This window comes from Siniperca chuatsi, linkage group LG15, assembly GCF_020085105.1.
Source record: "Siniperca chuatsi isolate FFG_IHB_CAS linkage group LG15, ASM2008510v1, whole genome shotgun sequence".
Classification (NCBI taxonomy): domain Eukaryota; kingdom Metazoa; phylum Chordata; class Actinopteri; order Centrarchiformes; family Sinipercidae; genus Siniperca; species Siniperca chuatsi.
The window spans coordinates 7,526,874-7,542,301 of record NC_058056.1 but is presented as its reverse complement, the minus strand read 5'-3'; the positions used below and the strand labels follow the sequence as shown (position 1 = coordinate 7,542,301).

At 40.0% G+C, this 15,428-nt stretch overlaps 1 protein-coding gene across 4 annotated transcripts in view; it reads right to left on the bottom strand.

The window, feature by feature from the left end:
• The window catches only part of alk (ALK receptor tyrosine kinase), a 301,315-nt gene that overhangs the window by 118,994 nt on the left and 166,893 nt on the right, over window positions 1–15,428 (bottom strand). The gene's annotated exons all lie outside the window — the stretch shown is intronic.

The window sequence follows — 15,428 nt, the reverse complement described above, 5'->3', positions numbered from 1 at the left end:
TTTGTAACACGGTGTTGATGTTTTTCTTTCTTTCCTTTTTTTAGTTTGTTCCGTTGCATTTTTAGGCTGCACTCTTGCCTCTGGATAATGGTACTACCAGCTTCCCAAGAGTCAGATTGTATTAAAGTGTACTTCTCTAACTGGGACACACGTGTCTCCTTGTGTATGTCAACCACTGCACTCAAACAGCCTTTTGCCATTAGTTGTGAATGCAATTTGCATGTTGGTACCTATCAGACAGAGGAAGGATGGGAAAATAAGGCTGTACAAACTATATAATATAATATATTGAATCTGGGTCTCTTATTCAGTCTTGAATATCTATCTATCTATCTATGTACTGTCTAATACAACTAATTACATGTGCAGCAGCCTGTTTGCATTTATAAAGTGAAATTTGATTTAGTTGAGCGACATTATTGTTTTCTTAACTCTCTTGCAGTTCTAAAGTGTTAAAATAGCTGCAAGGATGAAAATAAAGACAATGGAATTTGACATTAATTTGAACTCAAAGTTAACAGATGATGTCATTATAGACACGGAGGACGGAGGACCTTAGTCTGTGTCTGCACTTACACCCTTTTCTAAAATTTTGACCCCCTCCTTGCTTTCCCTTTTCCCCTGAGGTTGCTGAAAAAGTGGTGAATTTGAAGGCCTTCAAATTGGAGTGCTCCAGTTAAGCCTCATTTGCTCTCCCTTCCACATTTGCATGCTCCTTACGCAGAGGGTCCAGGCAATTTGGCAAGGAGAGTCCGAGTGCTTACAACAACTTTGCCGGCTATGTGGACTGCACACATTGTCTACACACCCAGCAGCGATTTGATATAAAGGTTTAAAGACTCAGCCTTGAAGGGCTTTGGGCCTGAAGGCAGAAACCTATTAACTTTTGTTTCCCAGTCCAAATAAGATGAAGAAATACCTGCTTGGTAGCAATTATCGGCAGGGTACAAATTATAACGGAAAACTGAAAAGACTGTAATTCCATCAATAGATTTTTGCCTCAGCTTCACCTGTGAATACTGCTGCCCAACAGAGCTTGATTCCCTCATTTACTGCATCGCAAGACCTGGTTCGGCTGCCCCAGTCTGCATAGTGCAACATGATCATTGACAGAGATGATCACTCAACAGCTTGCACTGAAACCAGCTCTGCATGATTTTTTGTTTTTTTAAATCACCACAATACAAGAGATGGAAAATTACGCTGTGGATGACACCTGTCTTAGATTAGTTTCCTTGAGTGTTGCCTTTAATGACAACCTGTGGGGATCCACTGGAAGTTGGCCCATCCAATAATCTATTCTGTATCATTTTAGACACCAGGACTTAAAACTCGATGAAAATTACATCTTTCCTTAATAACTATTAATGGAAGAGAAGCTAATTAAAAAAAAAATAACACAACTGTTGCTGGTAGGAACTTCTTTTGACAGAAACAGCTGAAGAGAGACAGGAAAGGGGGGGGGAAGAGAGGACGACATGCAGCATGGATGTGGACTGGAATCGAACCCTAGCCGCTGTGATAAGGACTCAGGTGCGCACTTTACCAGGTGAGCTACCAGCTCCTGCTGGAAGAAATGTTCAATAGCCACTAACCTTTTTTTTTTTTTAAACCCACACCAGCGCTTGTGCTCCAGTTGACCTGTTTTGCTGCAGTTAATGGAATTTTTTGGAGGCAATTTCTCATTTATCTGTGAAGTTAAGACTTCGAATAATCAACAGTGTTTATGAAATGGCACTTGATTATTTCCCTCTAAGGAAGGAGAAAAGGCCCAAAAAGCAGACGCATTTCAATCCAAAGTGGTAGTTGTATTCCATATCAGTGAATCAAGCTGGTAAACGCTTTTCTCTCTCTCGCTGTGCGGTTACAGATTCAATCAACTGAGGCTCTTGTTGACATAACATACCAAATCAGGCCAACTGTTGGTGAGAGCAGAATTCCCACAGATAATAAAACTGCAGCTAAAGGCCTGAGAGAAGGAGGAAAACAAACCATTCAAATTGTGTTCTCTGCCAAATCCTCTTATAGCATAATGCATTTACCCAGGGCCAGCACAAGCTTTTTCGGGTCCCAACAGTTTGACTGCTTCACATTTTAATTTACATCCCATTCACATAGTGACAGCTTCCACTGTGGAGCGATGGTGTAAAAGTATGTTCAGGATGCTGATAAACAGCTTTCTTGAGATAGTGAATTGTTATTGGTTTCTTCTTTAAAATGATTTTTTTTTTGCCACATCAATTTCAATTTTAAACCTGCAATAACTTTTTTTTTTTTTTTTGGCCATTTGGGGGCAGCGGAAACAAGTTGTAAACACAACATTGACATATCATCATCTGTTAATTTGATATAAGGAGAACAAACAAACAGTTGCTTATTTACACATCCAGCATGTAAATGTTGGACTCTCAGTAAATGTACTGCATTCTTAGGGGAGGATTGTGGTTAATATGATATGATAATCCGTCAGCATATTAAGGATAGCAAGCGGAAAATGTATGTATTTATGTAAAATGTAGAGTGTATATAATACATACAACTGAACACTACTTATTCCTTTCAAAGACCTTGGGTACAACGCTGGGAAAGAAGAAGTAACAGAAGCAGTGCTATCAAGATTATGGTTTAGTGAAACCAATCCAGTCATTTGGGCACAAAACCATTGTCAGGATGTAACAATTTTTGTTAAATCCAAATTCAGTGATCATAAAAAAAACTCCTCCCTGAGTCAACAAGAAGCAAAGAATATGTCAGGGTGGCAAACCACTTTGACCCTAGTTATTTTCAAAGCCAGTGGCCATGTAGTTGCAGGAGCCTACCACATACTTACTTAATGGTGCAGACACTTTCCCCACAGATGATCGAAGTAAAATCAATACCTGAAACTTTTGTTGACATGGGTAGCCGCGAGGTAAAGCCTTTAAAATTGATATAAAAAAGCTAGAATTGCTGGGATGTCAATTGCCTTATATAGTAGCTGCTAGAGCCCGACCGATTTACCGGTCAGCCGATATTATCGGCCGATATTGGCCTATCGCAGGCGGGTATGTTATCCGATATGAGCCAATATAAAACTGTTTTCTTTTCAGTATATTAGGCAGAAAGAAAGACCTCTTTTAATGTAATGGTGTCACTACAAAGTTTATCTAGCAGAATGCACTGTCACCACAGAGGCAAGCACTTTAGTACAATTTAGAAGCACTTGTACTTTACTTGAGTATTTCCGTGACATTTTCTGCTACTTCAACAATTGACTGATACTGAACATACAGTACTGATGTTTATTTAGCTATTTATTTAATTTCATATGTTCTTTATTTTCTCAGTGTTCATTTCTAGAATTGGCTGACGATGTATATGTTAAATTATTCAACATGTTAAAGAATATTTAACCTAAATAATCTATTATAAAGTGATTTGTTTAAGAAAGCAGTCTGAGTACCTAGTAGATAGTCATTTCGGTGCAAAATCTGTGCACAATCCACATAGAAAAGGTTTATTTTCATTCCAGCTCAAAAATTCAATATATCGGCCGCCGTATCGGTAAATTGGTTGATGTTTCCCCTCTAAAATCGGTCGGGCTCAAGTAGTAGCACCAAAAAATGCCCCACCCTGCCGTGAGAACACCGCATCTTTGCACCACAAGCTCAGCTTACACACAACTATGCACACAACACTCTCAGCTGCTCGTCAGTGAAGAAGCAACTCCAACATCTGGAGTTGGGGGTACTAAACGAAATTTTTTTGCTTCATCTTTGATTCATATGAGTGATTTCACAGCTTTTTATTTTGTATTGTGCTTTGTTTTAAAAATGGAATACTTAACTGTGAGAATTTATTGCAATGCAGGTAGAGAGGGAGAGGGTGTACGGGTTACGATCTCCACCGCCTTTGAATAGCGTGCAGATACACTAAATGAATAACAACAAAATTGAGTATTGTTTCATTAAATATTGCATGTACATTTGGATATGGCCTCATTGTCCTTTTGGCATGACACAACATTTAATGTGAAGACAGATGATTAGCCTTAATTTACACCCTTTCTTCTTCTTCAAAAAAAAATCTTTCTCACTAACTCAAAGGAAAAAGAAGACAATATATAACAATCCAAAGACCTATTCAAACCATCTGGGAATATAGTGTCCAGTCTTGCACATCTATAATGTGGTCAATTAAATGTGTATTTCAGACTTCAGACATATTTAATTGTGCAGTGATGCCTGACTAGAAGCCAGAGCAAAGCTTTGGTAACCACTGGAGACATAAATAAAAATTGTTTTGTCTTCAGAACTTGAAACAAAGACAAGTCCCATGGCTGCTGATCTGTCCCAAGGGTTGATTTTCTAATTTTACATCTGTCATTACAAAATGAACTGGCATTGTCTTCATGAAAATTACAATGATTTTGCCTTTACAAGTGCAAACACTTGTAATAGAATATTTTCTATATGAGACTTCTGTTCACTCTTTCAAGCTCACCCTTAATCAAATTGAAGTAATGGTGTTCATCATCTTTGATTTGAGACAATAAGGTGATTTATATGGGAATTTCCACAGCCTTTCAGCATGATGTATTACTTAAGTTATTAGGCTGCAGCGTTTGTTTGTTGTGCAGTAGTTATACCCAGGAACTCTGCCAACTGTGCCAACCATGCTCATTTTTGCTGGTGTGTTTTTTTTTAAATTCCAAGGCACTCCGCCATGTCGGGACCACCAGTTTGATCGATTTACTTCTGGTTTTTGTTGTCAGCGACTGAACAGCTGGAAAATCTGATGTTGTTGTGGCCACGCTGAGCACTGACAGGAAGACCTTGATGCCAACAGCAGCAACATTACCACAGAGCAGGAGGGTGGAGGGCTCGCTAAACAAAAATGTAAGTTGTTGCTGTGTGTGACTCAGGAGCAAGTGTATAATGAGGGCACAAGTCCACCACCCCGACCTACAAAAACCATGCATAAAAATAAAATGTCAGCACTCCGAAGAACAAAATATCTACTCTATTGATTATTCCAAAACAACCTCTCTTTAAATCAGTGTTTGGAAGTAAATTTGTTGCTCAGCCAACAATGGAACCGGCCAAAAATAAGCTAGGGAGCAAACAGCAGCCTGATAGTGGTGTGAGGGACAAAAGCACGAGGTACTGTATGTGACATTCGCCTCCACTAAATGTCGCACTAGAGCACCAGAGTGTGACGTCATTCTCTGCTCAGGACGCCATTCCTCCACTATATCTTTACATTGCAAATAGTTGTTTGCTGCTGTAATAATGTTCAGAATCTCGTATACAGAACCTTTTAGGTTTGGTGTTTTGTCATGTCTGTATTCCACTATAATGCCCAGTTTGTACTTACTGTATTTTAGCCACTAGTATTTATTGAGATGTCTGAATGGCTATGTCTGCAGTAAATTCCCCTTATTAAAGTCCAAGAAGTCAGTATGTGGTTAAATGGCACAATGCAATAGATGCGATAAAACTGCAACACAAACCTCCACCACTTCACATGTCACACATGCCGCTCTCCTCTGCTACTTTTCCTGGGTAAAATAAATCAAATATTCCAGCTACCTCCACAGTTCCTGTGCTTCTATGTTCTCATAATCCCATTAGTTACTTTCATGAGCAATTGCTGCTTAAAAAATGTAGCTGTTACTGTAGCATGTATGGTAGTTGTATCTCTAATACACACCTGTCAAGCAAACATGTAAAGGCAACCAGATGTACTGGTTTTTTATTGCAATAGTAATTAAAATCCAATGAGATTAATATTTTGTAGCAGGAAACAAACTTGTCAACCTGGTGTGAGATAACAGACATGCAATTGTGAAATGGAACTCCTCTTTAAAGACACAGGAGTCTGAAAGTAATTTTGACAGCCAATGAAATGGCTCATCAATTCAGATAAAAAATTGTATAAGCAGTTATAAAATTGCCTTTTGTCTTGGCATTATGTAGGAAATGACTTTGCATTAATGATTCTGCTTGCGGGGATTCAAAGATAAAGCTTAAACATCAGTTTGAAACAAAACACTGGCATAGAAAATAGGAAATCTTTAGAAGAGTTTGAGTTTGGAACATTTCAAAAGGCTTTTGTTTTGAAAAAAGAAAAAAGTATATATCTATTGCTGTAATCCTTGCTGGAACAACAATGAAATCTTGAATAAGTGTTCAGCAATTTAAGTTGTTGAGGTTTACCATTTGTTGAATAAAATCCTCAATAAAAGTGCATGAGCAAATACAAAAGTAATAATTCGATGCAGGTGACAGGTGTCATATGCTGATTCATCTTGATCTGTAATCTCAGTCTATTGCATTGTACAAATGATGACTGAGATATTTCTGTTAGAAATATAAATTATTTGACTCTTGCCATCAAAGATGCAGATCTCTGATGCAGTTAAATACTACTTCATTAGATAACAATGTTGCTACCCCCAACCACCAAAATTGGTTTCACAGCAGTCGTATCAATTCTTCTGTTGATGATGCCTCGAGCAGCTTTCGACAAGCCAGTATACAATTCATAAATCACTCCCCTTGAAATATACTGAAAAACAAAACAACACATCAAAAGCGTTTATCCTTTAAATGAAAGTTACATTTAGAATGCAGTCATTTTGTCTTTCAAAGGATTTAAGAATTAATCTGTGGGCCAAATAACAAATACACTGTTAATTTCACTTCTCTGTGTTTAAAGATCCCATTGTTAGGAAGTGATTCAACCCCCAATCATTCTTAGACATGTTTGTGCTGCCAAAGTGATTTCCACTACAAAGGCCTTATAGATTATATTGTTTATTTTAATAGGGTTAATTCAAACTAACCAGCAGTACATTTTTTCCCGACAGTCTATTGGTCATCCTATTTAAGGTGCTGTATGTAGTAATAGGTCATTTTCATTTTTGCAAAATGTCTACTGTATATTGATAATTGCTAGTTAAATGATAGTGCCATTGATTTAATATTTACTTACAGATACGGGACGTTTAAATGGCTCTGACAGTAAAATAATCATGCACAGTCTGGAGAGTGGTAGCTACTGTCTGTCAACCACACAGGCACATATGAGTCTAATCCTTACATGGAAACTGCAGAGAGCAAAATAACACATCCACAGAGAAGGTGAAACCAAATGCTAGAACAGACAAAACTTTGACAAAGTAATTTCCCCCCCCCAATAGTGATGGAAGATTATTTTGGCCCTAATTCAAGTTAGCAACGTTAAATCAACAATCGTGTGGGTAGTAGAATCTTTGCCACCTCGGTGGCTGGTTTACTGTGTAACAATACAGTGGAACCATGCGCGATGAGACGCAGAGTTGTGTTTTTCATTCATGCAACGCAGACCAGAGAGCTGGAGAGGAGGATGGACACAGGGACAGAAGACTGTTAATACTGTGTAACGTTGCCAGTGCCAAGCAAAGTAAACAAGCAAGTCAACAGAGCGCCTTCGTAGTGATTTAAAGAGGGTTAGTGGTGACTTCAGCCTGAGGGACAAAGCGTCTGCGCCCAGCTGACTGATTAAGTGGCCTTGTTTATAGATGGAGCTGATACAAACACTGCCAACAGGTCTCTCCCAAATGAGTGAATGATGCCATGGCCCTTCCACTGGGCTGTCAGCCACTGCTGAGCTGTGTTCATCTGCAACAGGTGCACATGAGAGGTAAACATAAATGAAGATTTTGCAGCATTGTCAGTTGATTGGTGTTAGCACAGCATCAGCGGTTGCACTGATGTAAAGAGCAATTTAGGAGCTCTAAGTGGATAATTGTAAGTGGATGATTGTGTAATTTCAGTTTTTTCCTTTCTCCATTATCTTCCATGAGAAGTCTTTCCTTGCATATGTATTTACCGGTCATAAGCTACAACTGTCAGTTCCATCCAAATCCATAAACAGTTTGCACAGAGATTTTTTCTGCCTTGACAAACATCTTTTCATACAAAACACGTTCCTGTGTGTTTTTTACTAACAATTTTATTAGGCACCCAAGCATGCAGTTACCTGCGAATACCTATTTTCATTTTCTGCATCACCAATAGGCACGATATTTTCAGATTTTATTCTTGCAGACCTACATTTTTAATACAGTACAATTGCAACAGCAAAGCTTGTGACATGAAGTTATAAATTCTGCCAAAAGGCAAAACACTCACTCGCCACCGCAGAGACCTGGATTGAATTTCCGGCAGCGGCTTAGTTGAGCATTTAAACCAGCTCAATTGGCAGTCTTCGCAGGTGGGAAGCCACTGAAGCTCCTTGCTTGCACTTGAAAAACAAAACGGCTGGATGTGTGTAAAGACCACAGTACAGGTTCCCCGGTAACTCTGAACCAAGTAGCAGGGACAAGGACTGCAGCACAACTTTCACACATTCATTTATGCGGTTGCACACTGAGCAGTACCAACAACCATCCCTGTAACAAGCCCACTCATCTGGCTTCCATGCTATCAGCTGTATTTGGCCTAATTTTTAACAATGCATCTTGTGTCTCATAAACACTGAAATAATCTTGAGCCATGTTATCAGACTAGTGTAAGAAAAGCTGTATTTATATAGCTTGAAATTTGTCTTTGAAACTTGATAAGAGTTGATGTTGAAGTAAGGGGAACAGAGAATGAAATCTAACACTGTCCATTTGTTGCAGCAGTAGTGTTTAACTGGCTTTACAAAAACTTTTTTAGTTAGACTTCAGTTGAAGTATATCTTTATATCTAGCTATTAACACTAAGCACTCAGTGTCAATAGTCTATTATCTCTGATTACACAAATAAAACCATCAATAGCTATTAGGACAACAATTACTACTAATAATCTACCCTTACATAAAAGTAAAAGTGTCTAAATGAAGAAGCTAAAGAAGAGTAAATTTGATTGGAATATGTTTTTGCTTTTTAACATGGAGCTAATTGGAGCTTGTCATCTCAACCAACATCATTTACAGCTGAACTTACAAAGCATAAAAACTCATCAACTTCAAACATTCCTACATATCTCCCCGAGCTTATAATGGACTCAATAATCAAAGTCCAGACCAACACCAATTCGCGCCAACATGCTCTGAACAGGAGGATTTATTTGGCAAGCTAATCATGGCTAAGCACCAGCATTGAATATGGATAACCTCAATTCACAAATATTGGTAACAGAGAGATTTCTCTGTCATATTACTGCATTGTTTTGAAAGTGCGAAGTTGGTATTTTAGAGCTGTCACACGCTACCTTTTCAGTCAAAAGTCCAACAAAATTATTGTTACTTTTTGGGTCTGCTGTACTCTTGTCCATGTCAGAGAAATTCAGTACGCAGTTTGGAAGCACTGCAGTACTTCCAAACTGCATTATGTGCTTTGATGGAAAGTCAACCAGTAAACATTTCATTTCAGCAGGAAGGTCATCAAAGCGCTTGAATAACCTCTCACTTGTGCAGAAATGACTCAGAACAAAGTCTGAAAGTGTGTTCAAATAGTGTGGCCAAAAAAAAAAAAAAATTAATTAGGAGTGTACTAAAAGGCTCACATACTGACTGGACACTGACAAAAGAAGAAGAAAAAAAAGAAAACACTTCTGAGGCATGTTGAGGGTATAGGCGGGATCAGTTTGTGCAAGTTACACGGTCTTGCCTGGCAAGAAGGCTCAAGATCCAACAGCTGAGGGAAATATATAAAGAACTGGGACACGTACAGCCTTTGTAGTCGAGACAAAAAGGAATGAATACATAAATTAGTAGATCCTCTGAGCGGAAAAAGCACCCGAGTGTTCATAAAAAAAAAAAAAATCCCTCTCGGCAACAGATATCCACCCAGTGAAACTAGCGATCATGAAGTCTGTGGGAAGGTAGATAAGATAGTTTGTTGATTACTCCCCAAGCAAATGCTGATAGTATCTCCTGGAGTAAATTCTTTAAGGTTAGGATATTATCTGATTATGGAACATTAGAGGGAGATGGTTGTAATAACTCCATTAAGGCCATTTTTTCCTCCACCCTTGTCATTCTTACTCCGCTTTCCACTTTTCTCTTTCTGTTCCTGGAGAAACAGACAAAAGTCTCTAATGTGCATGCGTATATGGGCTAATGTGAAAAAGTGTGCAGTCTGCATTTTGTGTGCATGTTTAATTAATTTACCCAGATTAGAATTAATGTGTTTGTGTTTGCATGTGCACAAGTGTGTGAGAGCGCCACAGTTCCATCTGAAGGCAGTTTTGTTCCTCGGTGTTGGTTTATGAGTATGTGTTATGGTCTAGGATGGCTGACAGGGGACTGGCTATAGACTGAGGGCCAGCCAGCCGGCAGCCTCTCAGCTATGTAAAGGGAGTTGATGGATCACAATCCACTGGGGAAAGTCAACACTTCCTTCCCCTGCCAACACCTCCTGCCTGGCCCGCTTGCAGGGAGAAATCCCATGGCGGCTCTCAGGAAGAGGCCTGGAAGCACAATGCTGGTGCCGCAGCCAAGAACCACACACCGGGCAAACCAGGTAGAGTATCTGTGAGCTTGCATTTGCTGTGTGTAGCAGTCTGTATGGACTCTGTTCAAATGATAGAATGTGTGTCTATTACCTGTGTGCTTGGGAGGAGATGTGCAATGTGATGAGATCAGAATAAAAGAAGAAAAAGAGGCACGAAATTCTAATGTATAATTATACTTCAAATGAGACGGTGTAGTCCCTCATTCGTCCAGGAGTGTTCTATCGTAGAAAAGGTTTCAGTCGTAGTCATCTGGACACTGTTTTCAGAATCAAGACGTCTCAATCTCCAATTGAGAATGACTTCCGGATGGGAGCCGAAACGTCTTGATTCTGAAAACAGTGTCGAGATGACTACGACTGAAACCTTTTCTACGATATACTTCAAATAATAAGAAATATACTGTGACCTTCCCGTTGTCTCATTTGCTGTATTTGAAAACAGAATAAACCATTATTCAGTGCTTATTTGGTCACAGCCCATTCTTCTATAGCTTGCTTTATTCTAATGCTTTGTAGAGAACGAACTATGGAGAAGTGACGATTCTTTCACACATCTGTGCAGTTATGTCATGTTTTCAGTGTTAGAGGCTGAAGTCATTATAAAGTCAAGGTTATTGACAGAAACATGCTCAATATTGTAGGCATGCTGGTCTATAAAAGAACGCATGGGGTGCTTTCCCTGCTTTGTTCTTGTTTCTGCGCCAACCAGCTACACTTTAAGGAAGCAACATTTGCTTTACCGTGGACATTCTCACTAGTCTGTTGTTCTGAACAAGCCTCATTGTTGCTACTGAGAACCAAAAACCACAAACACAGACGCTGGCGAAACCACAAGAGGTTGCAGTTGTTACATGCTGGTACATGGTGGGCCAGTGGTGGTCAGCAGCTCCACATTCTTTATTCTGCAGGCCCGGTCACCAACTGGCCTCAGTATCCAAGATAACACACACACAGTGTCACGTCCTGGCATCAGACTGCAGATGGGTAAGGGAAAAGGCGCTTACAAGTCATGAGCGCTTATTGTTCCGTATGTAGACTGAGAAAGGTAAAGCAGGGGAAGGAAAACATAAACAGAGCAGAAGCCTAGCTTGTGACAGTGGACTGCAACTGCAAAATTTCACAGTAAAACAGCTGAAAACGTGACAAGAATCCACTACATCTTGTGCCTCAATCCTCCTAAATTGGTTAAAAAAACTGGTGCCAGGAGAGTGGGAGTGAGCAAACAAACACCGATAAATCCAAGAACAGTCCTTCTGTGACACATCTTAAGAGTTATTTTTTTGTTGTTGTGATATCACAGCAATATTTAATTTGTAGATATTAAAGGAGTAACTAGCTGGCATTCAGTAGAGTCCGTAGCTCTACCAGTGCAGTGAAACTGCAAAGATATGCCAGTTTGGCTTGCTGGATTTTCACCAAAGGTTTACATTTTCCTTCATGCCCCATTGCAGTCTTGTTCACATCAGTACATGAACACATAATGACGCGAAACAGGCCATCAGATATGGATGCTAACCAAGCATTTTAGCCGATAGTGACACTACATGGTCAATAATGAGCAAATTTGTATTAATTACTTACCACAAGTAACCTTTTAGCAAAGCTTTGTAAAAATCAATGTACAACTTTAACTGCTGAAATTCAAACAAAGACAAAATGAGGTGAGAACAAAACACTGACTGGAGGGGGTGATGGCGGTAGTTGTGTTCACTTTGACTTTTCACTTCAACTGCAAAACAAAAGAAATGACAAAGCAGCATGACCTCTGAACAAGATGATGTCATTGTTTTAATTAGTCAGCTTACTAATCTCTATTATGAAAAGGTGTTTTCATTGTCAGTGACAAGCCTCATCACTATCGTGTCAGTTGTGCTTGAAACCTGTGCACAAAGAGTTCATTTCTGTTTTATGCGGCTGTGAGGCTGGTTCCACATCACGCAGTCTCACTTGATATTAGCCTGGCATTTAGGGAAAAATGGTGGGTTTCTGGCACTCCTGCTTGTAAGGCTGTCTATGCTTTCGTTGCACAGCTCGCAGTTTGAAGAAAGACCACCAACAGCATTCCGGGGGGGGGGGGGGACTGCTGATACCTACAGACTCCTTGCAGGCACTTGCTGGTGCTGAGAATGACATGTGCTGAGGAGACTGCGGTAATTTAAAGCTATCCTCCATCACAGAATGAAATCAAGTGCTCAGTCAAGTCATGCTCAACAAGTCCTCTGTTTAGTATCAGAAGGCAGCCATCAGATCACGCTGCGGGTGCCAAATTCTCTGCAACATAAATACACGTGGGGTGGCACGCTGAGAGAGGCATGGGGGGTTTGTGGCATGCATGACCAGACAGATTAACACTCACACAATACAATAAATCACCCTCTTTTTCCTCACACGTGCTTTACACTCAGTCAATTTCTTTCACCTGAACACATGAGTAAAGGAGTAAATAAACACTGTTTACTGTGTTGCACCTTCGGCGCTTCACAGAGCGGCGGAGTGGTCGAGAGGTCATATGTCTGTGCTTGTGTTTGCGCACATAGATTGGTTGCGGTGATGTTCGCTGGGTGATGCAGCGACTGGATTATGTAACGACTGGACTGTCCAACAAAGACGTACAAACAAATACAAACTCAAACACATCATTGATCGTGCAGATTCAGGGAGCCAGCTTTCAATTTAAAACTAAATAAAATACATACATACATATACACACACACACACACACACACACACACACACACACACACACAAACGCATTCACTTCAAAATGCTCACCCGCCCATTTGTGCATCCATGGGGCTCAAAGCACCCTCACACACACACACACGCACGCACGCACACACACACACACACACATACACACACACACACTCGCACACACAGCAAAAGCAAATTTAATTAGCTATCCTGCCAAACAGGCGCTTCCTTTAATTACTTGTGGCTGCACCCAGCAAAGTCTCTCACAGCTTGCAGACTAAGAAACTCACCATGGATTCCCTTAACTAATGAATGTGGCATATATGTCGAATTGGAACATTGTTGAAGAATAAGACCAGTCAAAAGCTGCCTACATCCTTCCAGACAGTTTGGTCCTAGAGATATAGGACGTAAAAAAAAAACAAAAAAAAACAGCACACAAATTCACAATACCCTCTGAGTGAAGCCAAGTTAGAACACAGTCTGCTACTGTGCTGGAGAGGACAGGGTTTTTAGTGAGCTAGCTCTTGTGTTAATAGATCACAGAAAGAAGCAAATATGAGAAATAAAACAGCAGGGGTAGAAGTGAGCAGAAATCAAAAAAACTATCAGTTTTGTCATCAAGCACTGTAACACGAGCCGGCCCAATTATAGACACAAACACGTTCCACATGATATGCCAGAACGAACAATGATTACAGTTCGACTGGCGCAATGACGGTTATACTGGGGGAGTATATTGATTCCCCCCTTTTCCTTGTCAGGGCCAGCCACTGCTGCACTTAGTGTGACTGAGTGGCTGCAGCTTGCAACTCAGTACAGTTTAGATGAAAGAGTTAAGAAGCTGTTGACTGAAATGAACTCAATACTTACTGCATGCTGCACAATAATATATAATTCATAGATAATTGCATTTGTGCTGTTTAGAGAGCTGCTGAGCTAAGGATGGCAAAAGATGTAAAAGATGTAGAATAGAACAACGGCGGTTTTGCTTTAATGTATGATTGGCATGTTTATTGAGTCTATGAAATCTCCTTAAATTCTATGATTGTAATTATGAAACAGACTCATGACACACAACAACAAACAACAAAGTTCTTCTGTTTAAACATCATTAGTTAAAATGGATGTGTAAATATGCATAATGAATATGACGTGTGTCTACTATATAGGACAGGGGAGGAGAAGCACGGCCCAGAGCGAGAGTTCATCAACATGGCTCATAAACAAGGCACTGGCCTTTTTTTGCAATATATTGTGTCTTTACAGGAGGCTATATATTTCTTTATACACTAGCAGTGAGCCAAGCCTAACCCTGGAGGCCTAAATCCATCTGTGTTGCTCTCTGTTTTAATGTGCTCCTCTGAGAGCTACTCATCCCTCTCTCCCTCTCTGCATCTTTGCTGCTGTCGGTCCATTTTCTGTTTGGGGGAAAGAGAGAATGTGATTGCCATGGTAACCAAGCCTACTTCCACTGACATGGACACTGCTGGGTTACAACTAGCAATAGCAGTTCAACACATCCACAAAGCCGAGAGTGTACTAGAGGGTGAAGGTCAGATCGCGTGGAAAAAGTCGACAAGCCCGCCACTGTCTTACTGAATCTTTGCTATAGTGATCATTGTGATTCCTATTCTATGAACGTTCTTTAACCTCCGTGTCCTGATGCAAAACAGCCAGGGCTAAAGTATTCTGGCTGTGCAAATGCTGAGAACAATAAAGCTGTTTATACATATCAGGAAATGCAAAGTATTATTTTCCCCAGAGGTTTTAGTGCTGCGTTTGATTGATGGGCCACTTTTTTTCTATTGCTGTGTTGTCCAGCCATGCAGAACAATTCGTCTGCTGAGTCATTTCTGGCAAATGGAGAAAGATGTTAAATTTTTTTGAATTACTCGAGCCCGGGAAGAATCAAAGCAGGAGTGGTTTTCAAAGCCTGTTGAAGAAAAATACAGGTCCCTGACGTCAGAGATCTGTTCAAGTGTGAATTTGATACTCGCTACTTCAGTTTCCCACATATTCACGGATGCGAGTTGCATCTCACAGCTTTTTAATTTCAACTTAAGCACAAAAATGTTTTTATTTTCTCTGTTGATTTCAGAGAGAAACACGTAAGTGAACCTTCAACTGGAATTTAAATCGTTACCTCTTTACCTCTGTTTTGACAGCTGATGTAACATAACATGCCCACCACAATTTGTCTGTAATACAATTAAGATAAATCCACTACAGTGACTAAGCCAGAAGTCTTCGCGGATCCACTCGGCT